General features: G+C 41.3%; 1 protein-coding gene across 1 annotated transcript in view; it reads right to left on the reverse strand.

The window, feature by feature from the left end:
- Positions 1-26590, reverse strand: part of NT5DC3 (5'-nucleotidase domain containing 3) — a 71443-nt gene that overhangs the window by 42120 nt on the left and 2733 nt on the right. The window lies entirely within an intron of this gene.

Consider the following 26590-nt stretch of genomic DNA (forward strand, 5'->3'; position numbering starts at 1 on the left):
CACCTTGAAAACGCTGTGGTAAGTGAAAGAAGCAGGTCATGTATGATTTCATTTAGACAAAATTTCCAGAATAGGTAACCCATAGAGGCAAAAAGTAGATTAGAGGGTGCCTAGGACTGGGGGAGGGGGGGCAGTTTAGGGTGACAGTGGACCGGTAAGAAGGAAGGGAAATGGGGAGTGACTACTAATGGGGATGGGATTTCTTCTTTGATGTGATGAAATGTTCTAAGATCAATTGTAGCAATGGTTGTACAGCTGTGAATATAATAAAAACCATTGAATAATATCCTTTAAAAGGGTGGATTATACAGTAAACTATCTAAATAAAGCTATTACAAAAAATAATTATTTGCTCCCAAATCACAAAAAGATGTTTTGCTTTAAAAAATAAATGCTAGTTACAGAGATTACAGATTAAAAAAAAGTATAAATAATAAAATTTAAATATTACACAGCATTTTACCACCCAGAAAAAGCAAATATTTTGTATATCAGCTACCAATACTTTTCTATGTATATATCTTACATAGTCAACCTCATACTGTATACATAACTTTGTATTGTGCTAAATTTAATATTACCTATCATGACTGTATTCCCAAATCATTCAACTTTCTGAAAATATGACTTTAAACTGTTAGAGTCTCATGATGATGGTGAAATTAATTGTGTAAGTGAAATCTCCAATTATATGAGACTTCAGTGACTATATCCTAGATGAAATTCAGGACTGAACAATATATTTATAAAGACAAAAAGGAGATATGGTATTCCCATTCAGTCAGTCATTTAACATTTGGTCATTTAACAGAAAGAAGCTCTTCACACAATATTTTGTAACAAGAATGTGGACCTCTTTTGCTAAAAGGCTATGTGACGGGAAGTGGATGTGACTCAACAGTTGGGTGCCCACCTACCACATAGGAGGTCCCAGGTTCAGTTCCCAGTGCCTCCTAAAGAACATGAGCAGACACTATACCCGCTGCAACAAGCTAGAAGCCACACCTGTCACAATGAGCTAGACACAAATGAGCAGATGCCACAAGCCAGCAGGTGCCACAGCCCACGGGGAGCAGATGTGGCTCAGACCATTGGGCACTCACCTCCCATGTGGGAGGTCTGGAGTTCAGCTCCCAGTGCCTCTAGGAAAAGGTGAGCAAACAATGAGCAGAGAGATGAGAAAACCATCTGCGGGGGAGGAGGGGAGTAAATAAATAAATTTTTTTTTTAAAAGGCTATGGGACCATATTCTTTCACCTTTTATGACATTTTTTTCCCCAAAATTTACTTGAAATGGCTCATTAGTAGACAAATGGCAAAGGCAAAAGGCATTCTGGAGGGAGAAACAAAACAACCAACATGTGCACACAAAAATCAAACTGTCCTTATACTATTCCTATACCACAAAGACCAACCACCTGGCCCCATTATAACAGCTTATATTTATTAAGCACTTACCATGTACTACATGCATAAGACTTTATATATCTCATTTAATCCTCATAACAACCTCTTGGAGAAAATACTCCATTATCCCAATTTTATAAACAAGGACACTTGAGTGACAGAGAAGTTGCATAATTTGTCAAAGGACATATAACCACTAAATGGCTGAGCTCGGATTTGAACCCAAGAAGTCTGCCTCCAGGGTCTAAGCTATTAACTCCTTCCCCCATGATGATGGGAATCAAACAGTACTTGAGAAAAGATGTATTTTTCTTCTAAGATCAAATGTAGTCAATCTATAATTTCAGTGTACTATAGAGTTTACCTTTTTATTTCCTGTCCCTTCTGCTCATTTCCTTCTGCCTACAAATGGCCTACAGTATATGCTTCCACCCTAAGGGGCCAGATGAGGTACTCAAGTGGCATTCCTCTCACCCAGTGGCATCTTCCATCAGAGAACTCCAGCCTGAGGACAAGATTTGGTACCAGGTGCAGTGAGGGGTTCGGAGCACCTTCTCAGAAAGTTCCTTACAACTTTGGGGCAAGGATCCCTTTAAAAATCTGACATTAGCTATGATCCCTTTAGTCCCAGAAAAATGCAGATATAGATTTTACATAAAATTTGGGGGGTTTGGCCCCTGAAGTCTATCCATGGCCCCAGGTAAGTGCCTACAGTACTTTTAACACCAAGTCTATCTATCCCCACACAGAATTTCCAGGCCAGTGAATGCAAACGTATGAATGAATAAATTAACTTCACTGCCACAGACAACCTAGATGTGACTGAGTCCACAGAAAACCCAGATAGTCAAGATTCACTCATAATTCCATTTCTTTATTAGTTTCTTTTGTCAAAACTCCCTGAGACAATAACTTTGGTTTTTATTTTCCTTTTGCAAAAAAAAAAAAAAGAGCTGAGGCTGGTAAACAGATGGTGACATTCAAGAACCATGAAGACAATCCACAAGAACTAGGTCCTGCAAAGGGGGAGAAGCCAGCCATCCCAAGCTCTTTGGTGCCTTACGCCAAAGATCTTCTGGCCTTATGTAATCGATGGGCCACTGGAGCTGATGCTATTTTCTGAATATGACCAGGCTGCATTGTCCACGTGAAGTAAGAGGGATCGCTTACAGAGTGACCAAAGCTCCACTTTCACCAATGACCTTTCCAAGGGAAGTTCCAAAAGCCTGTTTAAATTAGAAGTTTATATTTAGAAACGGTGTTGGTGATGAACTCTAGCTCCCTTTCTACTACCAGAGAAGGAAACCTACTCTGCTAGTAGAAAGGAAGGTGAGAAAAATAATACTATGATGGAAAATCACTACAAGTCAGCTCATCTCTGAAAGCTCCACCGTAATTCCCCGCTGGAGTGAGAGCCAAGGTTTATTAACGACACGACGCCATCGGCTGAACGCCTGATGTTTAATTTGTCATCCTCAAAATAAACATGAGGAGCAACACCAGAAGCTTCAAAGTGATCTCAACACCCCATGCGATATTTCAGCAGCGTTAAGAACAACAGGAGTAATTACAAGGCAAGAGGAGAGAATGCCAGCGCCTCACAAAAAGAGCAGCAGTCTCTCTCAACGTGAGGCTCTCAAGTATACACTGAACACCCTTCCACGAGTCATTTAATGTTCTTTCCCAAGAGTGGATACAAATTTAGAAAGTGAATTCCTTTTGCACATAATGGATGATGACAGCGAGACTACACAATTAGTGGGGGGGCGGGGGGAGAACGACAGCTCTGCCCGTCTAGTCAAAGTGCTGGCCAGAACCAAGTTCCGACGCAGCCGCCCTGAGCTGGGAGGTGGGCGCCCTTCAGCCACAGGGCCGCAAAATAGGGCTCCACTGGCACACTCAGAGGCTTCCAAGTTTTCATCTGCAAATTCCACGGAGCACTGGGAAATGTGGTGAACAACCTATAGGAAAAGTGTAAAAGCTTTCTGTGCTACTTTTTAAAGATCACGATGGAAGAATACCATTCCTTGACTAAATTTCTATTTTTACTACTGATGGGGGGGGCAGTGAGGAGAGGAGAAGGGAGGGAGAGAATAAATATATGAATGAAGTCAGAACTTAGGTACAAAAGTCAGTCATTTTCCACCCATTCAAGGAAACATTTAAAAACTGTGTAAAGATCTGAGCTTGGGAAATACAATTTTGGCCAAGTACCCCATCCCCTTTAATGCTCAAAAAAAGGTAAACAAATTCCCTTAGCAAAGGCCTCGAGCCCAGCAGGCCCAGCACTAGCTGGGGCCAAGCAGCTTGCTGAGACAGTCCGAGGTCACAGAGCAGAAATCCACGCCCTGAGCTGTGTCAAGGAATACTGCAAATGTCTTCAGAAAGGCAACGGGACTTTCATTCAGCCCTCTGGGTACCCAGCACTGTAAAGCCCGAAAAGTTTCCCAAATACATTCCTTGCTCTCAGCATTAACCCAGGGAAGCAGTCAGCTAAAGACAGCAGGGGTGTCAGGGGCGAGTCTGACAGACAGGGGCCCTAAGCCCTCCCCTGGTTGTCTCTGCCCACCCAGTGTGGCAGCACCACGTCACACGCACACATCCAGTTGACCCCTCCCTCCGGACACATGCAATCCCCTCTCCACCCAACTCCTATCCACCCAGCTCCGGCCAGCTCAGCCCATAGATTATGGGCTCTAGACCAGAGCTCCCTCCCTTCCCCGACTGTGCCTGTCACATGCTATGGAGACTCCAGAAGATGCAAGCAGCCTACAAGGCTAAGCCACCACGTGGAGGGTCCTAGAGGTTGTATGAGTCCCTAGTAGACTTTGCATGAATGAAAAATAAACTTTTGCTGAAGTAAACCACTGAGATAGTGGCACTGCTTATCACTGCAGTATAACCTAGCCTAACCTGACACATCTTCTATTCCTCCAGGACTCTGCACTTCTTTGGGAAATGTCCCCTCCCCCACATTCAGACCAAATGATCCTGGTGGGTTCCAGCCCTAACCCCAGGAGCAGAGCATGTGACCCAGGCTTAGTCAATTGGAGCACGGGGAATTCCCTTAACAACAGGGATGAGCTTGGGGCAGGCATGACTCCCACTAGCCAATCATCCCAATACTTTTCCCGAAGCCAAAGTTAACCAATGAATATCAGCACCTGTAAGGAACTTCAAGGAAAAAGAACACTTTTCTTCCAAACTTGGCTCTAAATGAATATGAATTTGGAGCTTCCAGGGGCCACTACAAGGAATCTGAAAAAGATGCCAAGGGGAAAGAGAGCAGTGTCAAGACAGAGAGATTCCACCTAATGGCAGCAGCTGAACCCCTGGATCAAGTCATGCTTGAAGGAATTCATGCTTGAAGCCGGCACTATCTCTGAATTTTTCAATTACATGAGCCCATAAAATGTGCTCTTTTTCATTTTTTATATTTCACTTAGACTAAATCAATTTCAGTTAGGTGTTGTATTGCTTGCAGCTGAAAGAGACCTACCTAAAAACACATTTTAACTATTTAGCCAGACACCAAAGGCATTCCCTATTTACACTTTTAAGGCATCTTTCCAATCTTAAATTCCCATTCATATGCCCTCTTTTCAACAAGATGAGTGATCCACTACTCCATTCTCTAACATATACTGTAGCTAAAGCACCAACTTGAGTCAAATTTGCCTGGAAGAGTCAGTCTCTTTGTCTAACCTCTGTGCATAAACACTGGTTAGCTACACAAAAAAAATGTCAGGTAAAAAATTCCTTCACACTTGATGCAAAACGAATGCCATGTGAATCAAAGAGTTAAAATAAAAGGTAGTTAACTTGGGGGAAAAAAGCTTTGAAAAGGCAGGAAAAAATATATAGATTTTTGTCATCTGCAAATAGAACATGACTTTCCAAATGGAAAAGCAAAAGAACAAATCCCAAAGGAAAATATAAACAGGACAATATAAAAGTCTTAAACTTCTGTATAGTCAAAATATCAAAAAATAATAACAATGGGTTATTATATTAAAAAACTGAAAGACAAACAGCAAAGGACTAATTTCCTTAATTTAAAAAATCTATACAAACTCCTAACAAAAATAAGACTCCAATAAATTAAAAGGTGAAGGATATGTGTCACAAGAGAAGAAATTAAATGACTAACAAACATAAATGCTCAACCATTCCAGGAATTAAAAAGCAAATTAAAATAATTAGATATTATTAACAGTAGCTCTCTCTGAAAGATGGAATCACAAACAGTTGTACTGTCTTCACTGCATTTACGTGTTTTGCTGTAATAAGCATGTTACTTAGCTAAGAAACAAAAGTAAGATGCCACTTGCCTCCTATCAAATTTGCAGCAATGCTTTTGTCGCTATTGTTGTAGATTAAATGTGTGTGTGTGCGTGTTTGGGGGTAGAGGAGCAGGTCTATTGTTTTTGTTTAATGGTAGAGCCCAGCACTGCTGCTGGTGCTGGGAATGGGCAGACTCACTCCTTGCTATTTGAGAGAAGTCCGTACAACTTTCTGGAAAGCAGCCTTTTAAAAATATCCATACCCTTTGGCCCAGTAATCCTCCTTCTAGGAATCTAAGCTAAGGAAATATTTGAGATATAAATAAAGATTTACACATGAAGACTGTGTTAGTGATATTAATAAAGTAAAAACTGGAGGGAAAAAATAAATTTCAAATAACAGGGAGGATGATTTAACATATTATGGTATAAAAGGGAATCTTATCCAGACATGGGAAAAGATTTTTGCAAATAATTTTTAAAACAGGAAAAAATATTCACAGTGCATGAAAATAAGATATAAAATTTTTTACAAAAAAGGATCCTACCTCATATTTCTTGAATGTAACATTTAAAAGAAAATAAGAAAAAAAAAGATCCCAGTTTGGTTTTAAAATGCCATTCATGTGCAATGCATACAAATAAAATTATATAATAATATATACATAGATTCTAAAACAGAAGGAAATTCAGCAAAATGTTAAGGCATTTTTTTAAGATTTATTTATTTATTTCATCCCCCTCCCTCCATTGTCTGCTGTGTCCATTCACTGTGTGTTCTGCTGTGCCTGCTTGTATTCTCATTAGGCGGCTCCAGGAACCAATCCTAAGACCTTCTGGAGTGGAAGAGAGGCCATCATTCTCTTACGCCACCTCAGTTCCCTGGTCTGCTAAGTCTCTTATTGTCTCTCCACTGTGTCTCTTTTTGTTGCGTCATCTTGCTGCATCAGCTCTCTGCGTTGGCCGGCACTCCTGCATGGGGCAGCACCCCTGTGTGGGCCGGCACTCTGCGTGAGCCAGCTCACTGTGCGGGCCAGTTTGCCTTCATGAAGAGGCCTTGGGTATTGAACCCTGGATGTCCTATATGGTGGACGGGAGCCCAATTGCTTGAGCCACATCAACTTCCCAAGGTATTTTTTTTAGATTATAAAATCATGAGGTTTTTTTTTTCCTTTTATATATTACCTAAGTTCCTCTCCCCCATGGATATGTATTTGTATTACTTTTATAATCAGAAAAAAATAACATTTTAAAACACTTAAGGAAAAGAAAAATGTTCACAGCTTCTGCCCCAATAATTTCACTTCTAAGAATCCAGTCAATGCGCTGGGGCTGGTGTATACCCAGGAGACTTGAATCTCTGGACTGGCCATGTGCCAGCTGGGCCCTGAGCCTCAGCAGAGTTGCAAACTCCTACTCTCCGGTTCATTGGACTTACCTAGGTCAGTTAACAGGGAGGTGAAGATGGTCAACCACCACACCAGGGAACCGAGTACCCACAACTCCAAGCAGGAGAATCACATCCATTAACCAGGTGGGACCTAAGCCTCCTCTTGATATAGAGGTAGAGTGGACATCAACATCCCAGGGTCCACAGGATAGAGGAATAAAATACGGATTAGAGTGGACTTACTGGTATTCTACTATAGGACTATTGTGACTAGTAATGGAAGAAATTGTAGAAAGTGGCCATGGTAGTTGCTGAGGGCAGGGAGAGGGAAGAAGAGATGTGATGTGGGGCATTTTCAGGACTTGGAGTTGTCCTAAATGATACTGCAGGGACAGATGCTAGACATTATATATCCTGTCATAACCCACTGAATGTACTGGGGGAGAGTGTAAATTACAATGTAAACTATAATCCATGCGGTGCAGCAGTGCTCCAAAACGTATTCACCACATGCAATGGATGTGATGCAATGATGAAGGAGGTTCGTAGGAGTGGGAGGGTAGGAAGTGGGGCATGTGGGAACCTCTTATATTTTTTAATGTAATATTTTTTGTGATCTATGTATCTTCAAAAAATACAATAAAAAAATTAAAAATTAAAAAAAATTTTTTTAATAATCATCAATAAAAGTTAACACTCAAAAAAAAAAGTTCACACTCAAAAGTGATCATCACAGTGTATTTAAAGTAGGAAAAAATTTGTTCAAAGCAGCTATAATGTAATAAGGAAATGGCAAATCAGGGAACATTCTTTTAATAAAGTGTTATACAATCATTAAAAAGCATACTTACAAAACATTTTAACAATACAGGAAATACTATAGAATGTCAGGTAAAAGTAAGCAAGATATAAAATTGAATATATACTACCTCACTTCTTAGATATATGTACATATGCCTGTATATTTATATGTGTGTGCATAACACATATGTATATAGCTGTATACGTGTGTATGTATGTATATAGACATACAGATCTAGACAGAGAGATGACTGGAAGGCAGAAACGCCAAAATGTTGACAATGTGACCTCTGGGTGCCAGAGTTTCGGCTTTTCTTGCCCACCACTGTAAGCTCTGTGAGGGCAGTGGCCGCCATGTCTGTGGTACCAGCACAGTGGCCTGTGGCCACAAAGAGTGACTTAGTATGTGCCAGTTCTCTCCCAAGTGCCTTACCTGGATGGTCTCACTTACTCCTCAGAAGAGCCCTGTGAGTTGGTCTGCTATTATTCCCAGTTCACAGATGAGGAAACCGAGCCAGGGAAGGAATTAAAGTGCCTTGCCCTAGATGGTACCCAACTGGCAGGGTCAGGAACCTCTCTGACTCCCCTGCAGTGGGGAGTTAGCCCATCTCTGAAATTCTCTTGTTCTTATCTGCAACCCCATTTTGTTCTTACCTTACACTGCCACATGCTGTCGGTCCCCTCTTGCCATGTATTTGTTTCGTTATCACAACTAGACTATAAGCTCTTTAAGAATTAGTCAGTATGCTCTAAATCACACGACACATACACACACACACATCCAGTAACAAGTTTTCCCCACCCAGCATGGTTTTGTTGACTGCCTGATTCATTCCAAGACTAGCTTCCTAAGAACCAGTTTTTCACTAAGTCTTCAATTTTGGAAAATAAGGAATTTAGCCCTTCAGTGTTTGGTGGGGACCTGGGCTTTAAAACTAAAGAAGGAATTAACAAGAATATTTAAATAACCAAAGCTGTTTCCACACTTGAAAATGGGAATAATAAGAATACAGACCCAACATAAGGATGTTATAAGGATTAACGTGGAAAATAAAGAAGAACTTCAATATGACCCAGTGTTAAAAATATGAAGGAGCTGGAAAGCAGCTGTGGCTCAATCAGTTGGGCTCCCGTCTACCATATGGGGCCCTGGCTTCGTGTCCCAGGGCCTCCTTGTGAAGGCAAAGGTGGCCCATGCGCCACGGAGAGCTGACGGCCCATGCGCCGCGGAGAGCTGACAGCCAGTGCACTGCTGGGAGCTGGCACACCAAGACGATGCAACAAAATGGAGACAAGCAGATACAGAAAAAAAAAAGTGCAGCAAATGGACACAGAGAAGAGACAGCAAAAAGAAAAAGGAAAAAGCCACAAGAGGGGGGGGTAAATTAATTAATTAATTAATTAAATAAATCTTTTAAAAATATATATATATATATGAAGGAACAGAGTCATTTGATATCTGGTCCAGCCTTTTGTATGGATACTAAAACCTGGGAGATGGGACTTTCCAAAGTCATTCCCAAGGAACCAAGTCTAAGCTCAAGTCCCTGGACAGACTCTTCATGAAGCACTTCCTGTGGCTAAGCAGACTTCTGCTTTGGTCTCCCCAACTTGTGGGACTCAGACTCACTGGGAGACCAAACCTCCTCAACACGTCAGGGCCAGGCCACCTGACCACAGGTACCTGGGAGGAGGGATGGCCAAGACCAGCGATTTTTGCCTCGCTTGTCCCTCCAAGAAAAACCTCCATCTGGGTCATCATGCCTCTCCCCAAAAACCTTCTGGGAACACTTCTTGAGCCAACCAGACCAAAGGAAAATTTTCTGTTCCTGAACGTGCCCCACTTGGAACTACAAACACACAGCTGTATTTGCAATGGTTTATAATCAACCTCAGATATCTGAACTCAGGATACCTAATGTGTTTGCAAGAATATGATCAAACAGAAAAGCTGGAACTCACTTGAAAACCCTTGAAGTTTGTTTTTTTTGTGTGTGTTTTTGTTTTTGGTAACACAAACAACAATCCCAAGGAAATTAAGATAACATTTTTGTTTATTTAATCCAATCAATTTTGTTCTTTTTTTTCCCCCCATATATACCCTAGACCTCAAGCCATTCTCCTAGAAAAAGGAATACACAGGTTTGAAAGTCAGGAAAAAGATAAGGAAAACAAAAACTAGAGGGGAGAAAGAAACACCTATTTTCTTGGGAATTTTGGAGGTTACAAAAAAACAAGGGAAAGCCTCCCTTTGCCCCCATATACCACTAAGCTTTCTGTAAATCTTCCCAGTGCTCAATAGACCAAAAAGATATTCTAGGGAAGCAGATTTGGCTCAATTGATAGAGCATCCGCCTACCACATGGGAGGTCCAGGGTTCAAACCCAGGGCCTCCTAACCCGTGTGGTAATCTGGGCCACACACAATGCAGATGTGTGTAAGGAGTGCCGTGCCACACAGAGGTGTACTCCACACAGGGGAGCCCCACACGCAAGGAGTGCACCCCATAAGGAGAGCCGCCATGCACGAAAAAAGTGTGCCTGCCCAGGAGTAGCACCGCACACACAGAGAGCTGACGCAGCAACATGACACAACAAAAAAGAGACACAGTTTCCCAGTGCCACTGACAAGAATACAAACAAACACAGAACACACAGTGAAGGGACACAGAGAGTAGACAACTGGGGGGGGAGGGAGAGAGAAATAAATATAAAATAAATCTTTTTAAAAAAAGATATTCTAGTGGTAAAAGACAGCACAGGTTTATGAAGCTAAGCACCATTCCATGGACCTCACTAAATGTTCACCATGGCAACCAGTAAGGCACAATTATTATCCTCACTTTACAGAGGACAAGAAAGGTGAGATGAGATCAAGTCACCGGCCCGAGGTAGCATTTCTTTGTTTGTAATATATTTCTATCCTCATAAACCAACAAAAATTAGAACAAATTTGACCCTAATATGACCCAAATTTTCCCTAATTTGACCAAATCTCAATTTCTGTTTACGTTTCACTGCCACCACACTTTCATAATTCTTTAACATGGCTTCAAATTATCTTTCAAAAATTCATAAGTAGATTGAAAAAAAAACATGGTTTCAAAATTTCTTTTAAAAATATACATGTAGAATGAAAAGATGTGAAAGAATAGGTACATTGAAGCAATATTTACTCTCCCCTCAAGTCTCTACTACATGTGAATGCAAGGTCCTATATCCAACTTTTAAACTTTTCAATTTCTCATCTGTGATTGCCAGTGAAAATGACAAGCAAAAGACAGTTTCATTTTAGATGACTTTCTCTTAGCCACTTTACCATGTCACAACTTCCTTTCTGTCAAGCAAGACCTGGGCCAAAAGGCAATACAGTCAGTCCTGCTATTAACGCTTGCTTTAAAAACATGAATTCGTTTCACTGTGACTGATAAGTTCAGGAACAACTGGACCAAAACACAAATCTCACATTTAAGTGCAATTTCATCCACAAGAAACACTATGTGATTAAGAAAACTCCACCCAGCTGAACCAAGGTTTACAAGAATATACAAATCACAAATGCGCGCGTGCGCGCACACATATACACCCTCAGTACCTCCCAGCCTCCTCAGTTCACCATGTGGGTTCTGAGCCACACCCATTGCGTCTGGGGTTACAGCTTTCCTTCTGAGTTCAGATAACCCTCTTTTTACCACTTCAAACACTGACAAGCTACAACCCTTTCAGCGCCCAATTCCATAAGCAAACTGCAGGCCTTTTGCAAGGTAAAGTGCCATGTTTACCAACTCATCTATCTAGTTCTAAAACGCTGAACATGTAAAACTGTTGCTCTTTCTTTGATGTCTCACTGCCCAAGTTTCTGAGAATTGTTCTCCCCGCCTTTGTTCTTCCTTTAAGTCCTATGGCTTTTATTGCACATTTTTTCATAGCAAGGTGAATTTTAGGAACACATATCCATGTAATAGCAGAGCTGACCCTCTAATAGTTTTAGCACCAACAAATGTTGTTTGACATGGTTGTGCTCCCTTAATATCCTTTCTGCTTGTCTCAGTAAAAGAGAGTTGAGTAAAAAGTGTGACTTTGAAGGCCTAGGATGAAATTGAGGCAATTCAGAAAGAGGGTGCTACTACAGCATCATATTAGACCTCAGAGATTTAAATCAAAGCTGTATCTGTGCCAGATAACTATTTTTAGCCAGAAATGACTTCTCCAATAACCATCCAGTCATAAACTATTTTCACTTTTACAATGGACAAGGGGTAGACGGCCAAGACGAAATAAGCGTCCAAGGTGGCCTTCTTTTCACAATTCAGGTAAACCTCTATGGGGTTATCTTCCAGGACACCTCAAACTTAAGCAAGAACTGCCCTTTGCCCACCTCTTTATCTTCCAGGACACCTCAAACTTAAGCAAGAACTGCCCTTTGCCCACGTCTAAACACAGGACTGTTGCAGGAATTCCATGTTCTTCTGGGACCCTGCCCCGCCCCTCCAGCAGCAATTGTTGGTCCAGGTACAACTGACTCACCCTGGCCTTCAGGCCAGATGAATCAGAATGCTTCCCTTTATTTCTTTGTTTTTATTTTACAGCTTTACTGAGGTATAATTGATACATAATGATCTACATATAAACTATACAGTTTGATAAGGTTTGACTCATGTACGCACCTGTAAAACTATCATCACAATAAAGATGTTGAACACATCTATCCTCCCCCAGCATTTCCTTGCTCTGCTCTGAATCCCACCTCTCCCTCCCTCCACACCTCTGCCCACTCCAGGCAGATCTGATTAGTTTGCATTTTCTAGACTTTTATTAAAATGGGGCCATATAATATGTAATCTTTTTGTTTTATTTATTTCAGTTTTCCTACTTAAACTCACAGGAACTTTTGTTAATAAGGATCTAATGCATACCCACTATGTGCCAAATGCTGTATAGGGCACTGGGGTTAAAAGAGATTAATAAAACACAGTCGCTGCAATAAGCAATAACACAGTCGATGGGGGAGACCAACAAATATCACACTTGATGGGAGGAGATAAGAGGAACTTAACAAGAAAATTAGACAAAGGGCTGGATACGCCTCCAGAGAAGGAGACATTTCAAAAGTCTTTTTTATTGCATCTATTCATCTAAAAAAAAGCTTTAATTTTCCCATTAGTTTACATATTTTGCATTAGTACCATCTCCAGAGAAAAGCAATCCATGACAAATAGAATTACTCATCTGAATAATTAATAATGCATATGACATTTATACTACTCCCACCAGGTGATAAAATTATACCTGTTATTATTCTGTAAGTAATCTCTGTAATTCTGACTACTCCTTAGAAAACTATCATACTTCCTAAAGTTCCAAAAATAAAACTACATGCAACTACATTCAAAATTAAGATTATACAGTAATGGGGGTTTTTGGGGTTTTTTTTTTTTAAGATTTATTTTTTATTTATTTCTCTCCCTTACCCCGCCCCCCCCCCCCAGCTGTCTGCTCTCTGTGTCCCTTTGCTGCATGTTCTTCTGTAACTGCTTCTATCCTTATCAGCAGCACCAGGAATCTGTGTTTCTTTTTGTTGTGTCAGCTCTCCAAGTGTGCGGCGCCATTCTTGATCAGGCTACACTTTCTTTCGCGCTGGGAGGCTCTCCTTACAGGGCGCACTCCTTGCGCATGGGGCTACCCTACGCGGGGGACATCCCTGCATGGCAGGGCACTCTTTGCACACGTCAGCACTGCACATGGGCCAGCTCCACACAAGGTCAAGGAGGCCAGGGGTTTGAACCACGGACTTCCCATGTGGTAGGTGGACGCCCTATACATTGGGCCAAGTCCGCTTCCCTACAGTAATGGTTTAATGACAACCTAATCTTAAGGTAAGTGATTTAACTTTTTTAATGTAACTCCTCAAAAGAAAGGTATTTTGCTTAGAGGGCAAAAGGAAAAAAAAAAGACAATTTAGCCACATCAAAAACCAAATCCTACACAAACTATCAAGACTTGACTACTATCAAGAATCAACACTACTATCAATTAGCTCAGACTTTGTCTTTTTCACACTTGTTCTCTCACCAATGCACAGTGGAGTTCTCCAGAGGCTATATGATGTCTAGTATTGCAATAGATGCAATACAGAATCAGATCTGAGAATCCAGCTGTCTTGCATTAATCTAGACATTTAAAAGATTTGCAAAATTGTGATATCATGACATTTTTCTAAGGTTCCTTCATTTGGGAAAATAGTTATTTTTCATTAAAAAATTGTTATCAACAGGTTATAGCTTAATTATTGTCATTTTTAATGAATCGGTACTTCAGTATTTTAAAAATCAGTTTTTCCTATCAACAGTCACAACTGATATAACCTATATAAACCAAAACATTGGAGTTCTTAATAATTTGAAGTGCATAAAGAGTGGTGAAAGCAAAAAGTTTGAAAACCACTACCACAGCTAGACCTGCCTTTTTGAGATGGACAAAATAAAATTGGCAGCCTTGTGATCCTTTATAAACCCAGGCAGATGCTAGATAGTCACTAACAAAGGTGATGGCAAAAGGATTCCTTTCCACAGAGGACTGGATCTTATGACCTCTAGAAGCCCACTGCATCAATTCTCTCTTCAGCTGTGTCTAATCTGCTGGTTAAAATCATTCTATTGAATTTTTTATTTCAATGATTAAAATTTTCATCTCTAGATCTTCTATTTGGTTCTTTTAAAAATCTGCCAGGTCATGCGAACCAGCAAGATGGTGGCAGAGTAAGGGGCTCCTAGAGTCAGCTCCTGCTATAAGACAGTTAGTAAATACCCAGAGCTATTCGGAGCTAGCCAAAGCACCTGCTTTGGGGGCTCCAGGAGACCAGAAGAGCATCTTGCAACATCCTTGAAGGAATAGAGGGAGGAGACTGCCCATGTGCAGAGAAGACTCGTAAGTAGAGCGCTTCACGCCATGGAGGCTGGTGCCCATCCTCTACTGGAGGCACAAGCCACCTTGGGAGCTGTTCTGCAGCTGGAACTGAAAGCTCCACTTCCAAAAAACAGGGAGGAAGAGATGGTTGGGCACCAACTTCAGCTACTGATGAGTAAATTCAGTGGGCTAAAGTATAATCCTGAGAACAGCTAAAGTTTGAGCCTATCCAAGTCAGAAAGAGGCTGGAAGCCGCCATCTTAACTCTGTACCTGGCATGAGGGGAAGCAGGACAGACTGAATATCCCAGTGCTGGTGGGAACCAGCTTCTTTCCAGCCAGGTCAGACTGCAGCTCTAGCCTAGGCCCCAGCCCCACCTCCAGCAGGGAGGAAGCTGGAGGGACCTGCACCAGCCTCTCCAGGAAATTACCAGCCAAGCCTCGTAAGCCAGTGATTGTCCTACTCCAGCAGCATGAGTTGCCCCAGGAGCTATTCTGTGGCTGGAATTGGAAGCTTCATTTCCCAAAAACAGGGGAGGAGGAGAGGATTGGCTGCTGATTTTTGCTACTAACTGGTAAACTCAGCCTGGATAAGATATAACCCTGGGAACACTTGGGGTGTGAATCTGTCCAAGCTGGAAAGAGGCCGGTGTCTGCCCTTTTGACTCTGCCTCCAGCCAGAGGGGAAGCCGGGCTGACCAAAAATCACAGTGATAGTAGGAACCAGTTTCTTTCACCCAGATCAGCCTGCAGCTCTAGACTAGGCTTCAGCCACACCTCTGGCAGGGAAGAGGCTGGCGAGCCCTACACCAGCCTATCCAGGTAACTGCCTATCTTTGGCTGGCACAGACTGAAAATCAGTAGTCTACTGGGGCAAATGCAGTCATCTTGGACCTGCATTGCATAGATTGCTGCCCATACCTGCAGCTCCATCCCCTACCTAGGCAGGGGAGAAAGTGGCATGAAGCTTCATCAGTCTCTCTGGGCAACTACAGTCTAGAACTGCACAACCTGAATTATTCCACACAGCTGTGACTGTCCCTAACCCTGGCAAAGGAGAAAGTTGGGAGAAGCTTCATTGCTCCCTGGCTCAGTGAGGGCAGCTTGAGTCTCAACATCTTATAGCACCAAGTACATCCTTGGCTTCTACTACACAACCAGTGAGGAAGAAAGGGCAAGAAGCCCTAAACTAAAGAGAAAAACTGTACCCAGAATAAATACTCTAGTAAGTCATGTGCCAAGGCAGCAACAAAAAATTACAATCCACACCAAGAAACAGGAAACTATGGCCCAACTGAAGGAACAAGATAAGCCTACAGATGACATAAAGGAGCTGAGACAACTAATCATAGAAGTTCAAACAAATCTCCTTAATAAATTCAATGAGATGTCTAAAGAGATTAAGGGTATTAAGAAGATACTGGATGAGCACAAAGAAGAATTTGAAAGCATACACAGAAAAATAGCAGATCTTATGGGAATGAAAGGTACAATAAATGAAATTTTAAAAACACTGGAATCATGTAATAGCAGATTTGAGGAGGCAGAAGAAAGGATTGGTGAGCTTGAAGAAATGGCCTCTGAAAGTGAACATACAAAAGAATAGATGAAGAATGGAAAAAACTGAACAACGTCTCAGGGAACTAAATGAAAGCAAAATGTGTGCAAACATACGTGTCATAGATGTCCCAGAAGAAAAAGAGAAGGAAAAGGGGCAGAAGGAATATTTAAAGAAATAATGGTAGAAAATTTCCCAACCCTTTTGAAGGACATAGATATCCATGTCCAAGAAGCACAACATACTCACATGCGAAAAAATCTGAATAGACCAACTCTGAGGCATATACCCATCAGAATGTCAAAGACAAAGAGAGAATTCTGAGAGCAGCAAGAGAAAAGCAATGCATAATATATAAGGGATACCCAATAAGATTAAGTGCTGATTTCTCACCAGAAACCATGGAGGCAAGAAGACAGTGGTTTGATATATTTAAGATACTACAAGAGAAAAACTTCCAGCCAAGAACCTTATATCCAGCAAGACTGTCTTTCAAGAATGAGGGAGAGATTTGAATATTCACAGATAAACAGAAACTGAGAGAATTTCTAAGCGAGAGACCAGAATTTCAGGGAATACTAAAGGGTGTTCTAGAGCCTGAAAAGAGAGAGGCCTGGAGAAGAGTCTAGATATGAAGATTATATCAATAAAAGTAAAAGTTTCAAAAGAGTGGTGAAAATAAAATATGACAGGTAAAATTCAAATAGAAATAAACTTAACCAATGATGTAAATCACTTGCATTCACAAAACTGCATCTCAATGTTAAAAGAAATCAAAAAAGGCCTAAATAACTGGAAGAACATTCCATGCTCATGGATTGGAAGACTAAATATCATTAAGATGTCAATTCTACCCAAATCAATATACAGATACAAGGTAATCCTGATAATTCCACCAACATTAAAAAATATATTGAAAACATGATTATCAAATTTATTTGGAAAGGTAAGGAGTCCTGAATAGCCAGAAACATCATAAAAAGGCAAAGTGAACCCTCATCTCCAGACTTTAAATCATGTGGTAAAAACAGCACAATACTGGCATAAAGACAGACACATAGACCAATGGAACCAAATTTAAGGTTCAGAAACAGACTTTTGACTAGCCTGTCAAACCCACACAGCTCGGGCAGAACAGTCCATTCAACAAATGGTGCTGGAATCGGATATCTATAGCCGAAAGAAGTAAAGAGGACCCCTATCTCACATCTTATCCAAAAATTAACTCAAAATGGATCAAAAACCTAAAAATAAAAGCAAGAACCATAAAACTTCTGGAAGAAATTATAGGAAAATATCTTCAAAACCTGGTGGTAGGGAAGCAGACCTGGCCCAGTGGTTAGGGCGTCCATCTACCACGTGGGAGGTCCGTGGTTCAAACACCGGGCCTCCTTGACCCGTGTGCAGTTGGCCCACGCGCAGTGCTAATGCGCGCAAGGAATGCCGTGCCATGCAGGGGTGTCCCCCATGTAGGGGAGCCCCACGCACAAGGAGTGTGCCCTGTAAGGAGAGCCACCCAGCATGAAAGAAAGTGCAGCCTGCCCAGGAATGGCGCCGCACACACAGAGAGCTGACACAACAAGATGACGCAACAAAAACACAGATTCCCATGCCACCGACAACAACAGAAGCAGGCAAAGAAGAAGACGCAGCAAATAGACACAGAGAATAGACAACTGGGGTGCGGGGGGAAGGGGAGAGAAATAAATAAATAAATAAATCTTTTTTAAAAAAAAACAAACCTGGAGGTAGGTGGTGGATTCTTAAAGGAAATAAGAAGAGGACTGAGATGGACTACTGATGTTTAATGTATGTAATCGTTTTAATTAGCTTTACTGTAAAAGTGTGGAAATTATGTATAGAGTGGTTGGTAACACATAGTTAAGTAACAACTAGTTCATAAATGGGAATGTGGCTGAAAATGGTAGTCTAGGTGTGTAAATGCCAACTGACAGAATGCTAGAGAATAATCTAGGAACTGAACAGCACAGTACACCAAGAGGTAGATGAGAATTGTGGTTGATGGTACAGATGCAAGACTGTCCTTTGTGAGCTAGAGCAAATGTACATTACTACTGCAGGGCATTGGGAATGTGGAGAAGCATGGGAGAAATACAGGTGGAGTGACCTATGGACTGTGGTTAGTAGTAATAATATAGTATTCTTGCATCTACGCCAAAGATGTACTGTGTTGATAATGAGGCAGTATGGAAATGTGAGCCAAATGTACACTATGGACATAGAAACATTCAGATGATATTATCTTATCTGTAGTAAATGTTGCACCACAGTGCGGTGTGTTGATGGAGGGATGTTGTTTGGGAAATCTCCATATGTGCATGATTGTTTTATAAGTTTGCAACGTGCATGATTGTTTTATAAGTTTGCAACTTCTGTCATAAATAAATATATTTTAAAAATAATAATAGGGTGGGCTGGGGGGGAAACACACCAAATATAAGTTAAGGACTATGATTAGTAGTAAGATTTTGACAATATTCTTTCATAATTTGTAACAAACTTCTCACAACAATGCAAGGTGTTGTTGGAGGGTTGATGTATGGAACCCCTGTATAATGTTATCCATGTTTGATTTTTAAGTTCACAACTTTTACTATACACTTATTTGTTAATGTGTGTTCATATGTAAATGATATACAGATAATAATAATAAGGTTGGTTGGGGAAAAATACTTTGGATATTAGTAATATTTTGACAGTGCTCTTTAATCATTCGTTTAAAAGATTTAACAACAATGCAAGTTATTGGTGGTAGGTTGAGTTATGAGAGTCCTGTATGATGTTATATTTGTTTGTTTTGTAAGTTCACAACTATTATATACTTATTGTGTATGTATGTTTATATATGAGTGATATACTTCAATAAACTCATTTAAAAAATCAATAACCCTTGCTTACATTTTCAATTTCATCTTTATCTCTCCAAAGCTTTTAAACATTATCAGATACCAATACATATTCTTTACCTAATTTATTCTAATCTAATATACGAATTCCTTGTGGTTTCTAATTCTACTGTTGGTTGATTCTGCTGGTATTCACTCATGGCGGCTTATTGTGCATTTTTAAAATTTTGGACTATGGGCTCTTATCTGGCTGATCTAATCTTGAGGATGCTGGGAGTCTTTTCATCCAGAGAGTTTGTATTTGCTTCTACCAGGAGTCACAGGGCATAAAAAAATCTAGAGCACAGGCCAAAAGAGCAAAGTTTCCCTACTGTCTCTCTGCACGGAAGGTAGCACTTTGTAGTGCTTTGGGCAACTGGAGAGTACAGGAGAGCCCCAGAGAGCATATGTGTTCAAGACTTTGCCTGCCTATGGCCCTGTCTTCCCTCCTAAGCAGGCAAAGCTAAAATGGCCCAACAAATGCTCCCAGGACAGTAAGACCTTCAGGGCTGATGGTCTTTCTAGTTTGAATTTTCTCTTCATCTTTAATCCTGGGATTTCTCTTCAGTTTCTTAGAGCTCAGCTGTTCATTCAAAAGAATGTTCTCTGTACTTTTTTTCCCCAACATACGAGTATTCTGTACAAAAAACATTCTTTTCTAGACTATTGCCAGAGCTGATTTCCAGGTTCTTGGTCATGCCATAAGAAAGAATTCAGAGACACACCAGTCAAAAGAAAGTTAGAAAAGAATTTAATGAGGAGAAAGTACATACTCAAGGCAAGGATGTGAGTATGGACATGCTCAAGGTAGAGACACACGCTCTTTCTCTAGGGACTTCTGGTTTTATTGGTTATCATAGGGGGTTAGCATCTGGGCTGACAAGGTGGAGGAAACTCATTGGGTGGTTTGGTTTCTGGGGTGTATAGTTTGGTGATGGTCAGCTTTTGGTTGCTGTCCGCAAGCTCTGCCAGGCACACTCACCAGCAGTGACTGGCCTCTGGCCACCATCCATGAGCCCTGTTGTGTGTTGATTCTGTGAGATGCCTATGAAAGTAGGTGTTGGTGGGTGCCCTTCCTGTTTTTCCTTCTTTTTGCTAGGTGAAAATGTTGCAAGTTACATTCCCATAAGGATGTTTGTATCCTGAGAACTGGCCTTGGGATTTTCTGCCCCTCCCCAGGTCCCTATTCTATTTTGCCTCAAGACTACCTAGTGGTTACCTTTCAACAACTATCCTGCTGTTGAAAGCCAAAGTCTAAAAGAAGAGCTTCTGAAGTACAGAAGAGGGCATCTGTATTTCCACACCTCTTAAAACCTGAATAAAGGCTTTAGTAGTAAGAATCTGTAAAACTAGATTCCTCGGCCCTGCCGTTATGAATCAGAATCTCCAGAATTAGATGCTAGGAATCTCTACTATTAAACGAGCTCTCCAGTTGATGCTGAGGCACCATCAAGTGTGAGAAAGACTGAAATAATTCTTTTTTTGACGTCTACTTACCTTCAAAGGCTGGAAACTAAATTATGAATTAATCTTTGACATTTTATCTCCTTTGGCTTTCTATTCACTCTACCCAGGATGCCATAATGAAAGGGGTAAATATTCTAGATTTCAACTCCTCATGCAATATCTTTGCTGGTGGGTCACCCAGCTACCTCCATGGCAGTTACAGAAAACTTTAACTAAGCACTGAAAGTCAGGCCAAAACTGTCATTATTCCAGGCAGCCTTTTTGATACTGTGTACAAGTTTTAATCTAGAAAACAGTTTCATTTTGAGTTCTGCCTCCATAAGCATTCCATCACATCTTGGTCCCCCAAGGACAGCAGAGGGGGGCTAAATGAGTGCTGCAGTCACCCCACCCCACCCCCAAAACCATAAGCAAAATTATCTCTGTGTGTGTTAAATGTACAGTAGTGCAAATGTGGGTTTTTTCCTGCTTTTTCCAGATTCTCAAAGAATTTTTCCTGACTCTAAAAACATCAAAAATCAGTTTTAAACCAGTCATTACAGCACCGTCATTCTAGATTATGGCACATATTTCTGGCTATATAATTAAGCATCTTATAGTATTATTAATATACATTATTATTACACACTATTATAATTTCTGAAAGTATAGTCTTTAGAGCCTCTATGTTGGGCAATTCCATACTAGTAGAATTTCCCAACATATATTCTTCAGAATCTCTATTTTGAGGTATTACCTCAAGAAAGGTGTTCCCACCAACCACCACACCAAGGAACTGGAATGTCTACAACTGCAAGCAAGAGAGTCCCATCCATCAGCTGCACAGGATCAAAGCCCCCTCTCAACGGGAAGTGGAGTGGGCATCACCATCCCAGAATCCACAGGACTGGGGAATAAAATATGGACTAGAGTGGACAACTGGTATTCCAGTATAGACTTATTGTGATTCTAGCAATGGAAGAAATTACATTATTGATGTGGAGACAGTGGCCACCGGAGGTGCTGAAGTCAGGGAGAGTGGCAAAGAGGTATAATACGGCAGCATTTTCAGGACTTGGAACTGCCCTGAGTGACACTGCAATGACAGATATGAGTCATCATGTATACAGTTATAACCTTCAGAATTGAGTGGAAGAGAGTGTAAACTCTAATGTAAACTATAATCCATGCTAAGTGGCAAAGTTCCAAAATGTGTTCATCAATTGCAATAAATGTACCACACTAATGAAACAAGTTGTTAATGTGGGAAAAGTGGGAAGTGTGAGGAGTAGGGCATATGGGAATCCCTTATTTTTTTTTTATGTAATGTAAAATATAAAAAATATTTTTTTATTTTTAAATATAAATAAGTTCCTAAACTTGAAAAAAAAAAATGTAACAAAGGTACCACTCTAAGCAAAGTGTATGAGACTGGGGAGGGGGGAGGGGGCATATATGGTAACTATTTTCTCCATGATTTTTGTAAACCCACAACTTCTCTTTTAAAAAGATACAATAAACTTAGTTTGGAATGGGAAGAGAAAAAAAAAGGTGTTCCACAATCAAATTTGTTTGGAAGGCACTCTACCTACATCCTTCCTCTTAGAGATTCACGATGTAACTAGCATTTTAAAGTCCATCTATAAAGAGGCTTCCTTAACAGATATTTTCCACATTTTTTAACCACAGAACCTCTTTTTTTTCCCTCCACATCTCTCAGAAGATTGTGCCACACTCTAAGAAACACTGGTCTAATTTTGAAATACCACAGGCATCTCTTTAACCTGTTACAGTTCCTTGAGGGAAGGGTTTGCATCTTTTGCTTATTCTATACATACTGTCTTAGTTTGCCAGAGCTTCCAAAACAAATACCACAGGCTGGTTGGCTTAGCCAAGAATAATTTATTGTCTTAAAGTTTTGGAAGTTAGAATCCCAAAATCAAGGTGTCAGCAGGCCCTGCTTTCTCCGAAGTCTGCCGACACGTGGCCATGTCTCCTCATGCCTCCTCATGCCTACAGCTACTGTGTTCAATTTCCTCTGTTTATAAGACTCCACTCACATTGGATTAAGGACCACCTGATTCAGTGTGGCCTCATCTTAATGGGATCTCCGAAGATCCTATTTACAAATGGGTTCACGGCCACAAGACAGGGGATGATGATGTAAACATGTCTGTGTAATGGACATCAATCAATCCACAACACACGCTAAGATTACAACATTGTGCTACTCAGTCCTCACTAAATACATAATTTGTGATTGAGTATTAAAGGCTCTCAACCTAGGGCTCTGAATACATCCATCAAAATCCTATAAAAGCTTCTAGCACTTCACTCTAATCCCCACAATTCTTTCTACAATGTAATATACACATAGCCCAGCCACGTAGCCAAACCTCCTAAACAGACCAGGCGCTGAGATTACTTCTAAAGAAAAAAAATTCCACTAGGATATCCAAATATATAGCTGGAGTAACCCCTCTTGGAGAAGTAGGAATGTTTCCATTTAGTATATAACAGGACAGGCTGATTATGTGATAAGCATACACGGAAGGCCAGGAATTAAACTCAAAGAAGATGCACATAAATGCAGTACAACAGAAATAAGAGACCACACACGAATACAGCCATCTCTTTGAATTACGTAACACAAAGATTTCTGAGGATTCATCATCTAGGACAGGATTTCCTACCCTTGGAACTACTGACATTTTGGGGTGGCTAATTCGTAGTTGTGGAGAACATCCTACACATTGTAGGGTATCTAGCGGCATTCCTGGCTATTACCCACTAGACGCCAACAGCATCCCCCTCCCCCAGATATAACAATCAAAACTGCCTCCACGCATTGCCAAATGTGCCCTGGGGCAGGGGAGGGGGGGTGCAAAATATTCTTCTGTCCCTGTCAAGAACCAATGTGCTAGGTGGAAACTGCAGTGGCTAACATTTTTGCTAGAGATTATTTATGTATATATATACATACATATTTTTTAGGCAAGGGAGTAAACAGTTTACTAAGAAACAAGAAAAAGAAAAAGTATACACCCAAGACATAGATGCGGGCTGTGCTACAGGGTGAAACGCATGCATGGGACCAGCCGCTGTAAGGCCTGTCCTCTGTCCTCCTCCCCTCTCCCCATATCAAGGAGGGATCTCAGCTATTCACTGACCTGGTTGGTTGCTGTCCTTTCTACCTTCACCTGTCAGCTTTTCAGGGAACCAATGGGGAGGTCTTTCTGCTTGGAGCTAACCAGGGCTTCTTTTGAGCCCGAGTTTCAAACAAGACCTGTTAACCAGAGTCTCTGGTAGGCTTTTCAGCTGTAATGGTTATGGCTTTGTTCTCAAGTAGCTGCCTTTCCTCAGGGGGTTTCCAGGTGGGGTCAGTGGCCTTTCCTGTTTCCTACACTAACTTCCCTCCACTCCCCACTCCAAGAGCTTACACCCTTATTCTTAAGGGGGCGCTGAAGAGCAATGGTCATTCTTCTTTAGCTGCCTCCTGCTGGTTAGAGCAGTAGGCCCTGCCTGACAGGCTGTGAAACTCTCTGGCTATTCTAGCGAGACTGAGGGAAGATGGGTCCCGCACCCTGGCTGGGACTGGATGAAATCCCCATATGACTAATACCTTGTTCTGGAAGGTGTTGATTCTGGAAGAAATAAACTTATTTAGAATTGTGAAGATACCTGGTCCTACTAAAAGGATAAGAAGATGGTGGAAGGCAGCCCCAAAAAGGTGATCGATCAGCCATGACATAATGGATGATGAGAGCAAGAAAGGACATGTGTCTCCAGAGGCTACATCCTCCCAAAGTTGATGGGCTTCATATCGTAGGTTTCAAATGCTGCCTAGGGCTGTCCTGGAGCACCAAAGATGCCACTGGAGTGATCTACAGAGAAACAGTATTCCTCCTGGAGGAACAGGTAGTTCCTCCCTGTGCTCCTGTTAGCATGTTCAGGGCGCTGCAATTTTGCAGCACCATGGTGGTAAGGGAGTCTATTTGTTGTCTAAGGACTTCTAAGGCACAGCTAGTTTCTTCTATGCTGTTGGTTAACACTAAGGGGAGATTGCGGAAGACCTCCTGGGTTTGGTATAAACTGCCAACCCCAGTTCCCACTGCAGTGGTTATGCCTAGGACAGCTAGGAGAGGGATGAGGAGAGGCACTGCCCTAGACACAAATGCACAAAGACAATAAAGGCAACAAGATAAGCACATGGCAGGCAAAATAAAGGCAGTACTTAAGATAGCCATTCTTTTATCTTACAGGCACATTCATTAACTACTTAGAAAATGAATTAAGTTTACCAAGACTTTTAACATGTTCAATATCCCTCTGCATATGATCTAGAACAGGAGATATTATCACATTCATCAGTTAACCTATATTTCTTTACCTACTAATAATATAAAGAATCTTTTCTCTGAGTTTGATACCAGATGCATAAACACTATACTTTTTAAAAACTCAAATTAAAAAAAAAATTCTCAATTGAGGGACATTCTATAAAATATGTGACCAGTGCTCCTCAAAACTGCCAAGATCATCAAAACCAAGGACAATCTGAGATAAACTAACACAGCCAAAAGGAGTCTAAGGAGACATAAAGACAAAATGTAGAGTGGTATCCTCGATGGGATCCTAGATCAGAAAAAGGACAGGTGTGGGGATACTGGGGAAATCTGAGTAAAGTATGGACTTCAGTTAATAATAGTCAGTATTGGTTCATTAATTGTGACAAATGTATCATCACGTACTAGGTTAACAGCAGAGGGAAATGGTTATAGGATTTATGGAAAATACTCAATAGTTCTGTAAATCTAATAAAACTGTCCTAAAAAATAAAGTTTATAATAAAATGAAATTTTTAAGAAAAGAAGGGTAGGAGACAAAGGGTAAAACAAAAATCGTCTCTTCCCTACGCAGGCTTCATTCTGTGAGTCCCTTCAAAGGGAAGAGACCTGAACAGAGTGTTTAGATTAAGGCAAGAGATCGAATAGCCAGAGAGAAATAACCAGGAAGTGAGGAAGCAAAATCCTTTTGTCCTCTTATAAACTGGAAAATTTTAAAAAGGGATCTTTTACAGGGATAAGAACATCAGTGCTTCTTCTGACCTCTCATTTCTCCACGGCACCCCTCAAGTGTCAGCCCAAGGAAACCTCTTCTTCCCTCTCCCCAGCAGTTCTCTCTCTGGTACCAGCGCCCTCAGGCCTGCTGTTTCTCTCCCCCAAGCTGGACTGTCACAGGCCTGTTTACTGGGCTCCCCACACAAGCAACACAGGAACAGCACCTGCCAAGGGCACATGTTTAGCCCCCGTGAGCCCTCCCTTCCCTCGCAGACTCATCCACCCATGCATGAGTCGCCGTGAAGGCCCCTGCTTGGTGCTCAGTAAACTCGAGCTGAATGAGAACAAGCTGGGCTCACATACCTACACAGACTTCACCTAAAGGGGAGGAGGGAGGGTGCAGCCCCGTCAGTTAGGAAGGACCCCACTGCTGGGAAAGTCGAATTAAAGCCCCTCATTCTCAGGGATAAAACAGGAACAGCTGCATATGTGCTGGGGCAGTGCAGAGCAAACGGGCAAGCCAAATACGCAATACACAGACTTTCTTCAAGACTTGAAAAGACTTAGATATGACTTAATGCAGTGCCGTCTGGCGGAAACCAAGGCCTAGAGAGATGAGGTGAGTTGTTCAAGGCTACACGGCTGGTTACTGGAACTGCCCAAAGCAGAAAGAGATCCAAACTCTCCATCTCAATAAGCCACCTCTATCTTTTACCAAATGTGTGTCTAAGACTACAGAGTTACTGAATAATAATGATAACAGCTACTAGCTAATGAGCATCTGCTAGGTGCCAAGGCTGTGCTAAAGACCCTCATGTTATCCCCATGTTGCAGA

Source organism: Dasypus novemcinctus, chromosome 12 (assembly GCF_030445035.2).
Source record: "Dasypus novemcinctus isolate mDasNov1 chromosome 12, mDasNov1.1.hap2, whole genome shotgun sequence".
In the NCBI taxonomy this organism is placed as follows: domain Eukaryota; kingdom Metazoa; phylum Chordata; class Mammalia; order Cingulata; family Dasypodidae; genus Dasypus; species Dasypus novemcinctus.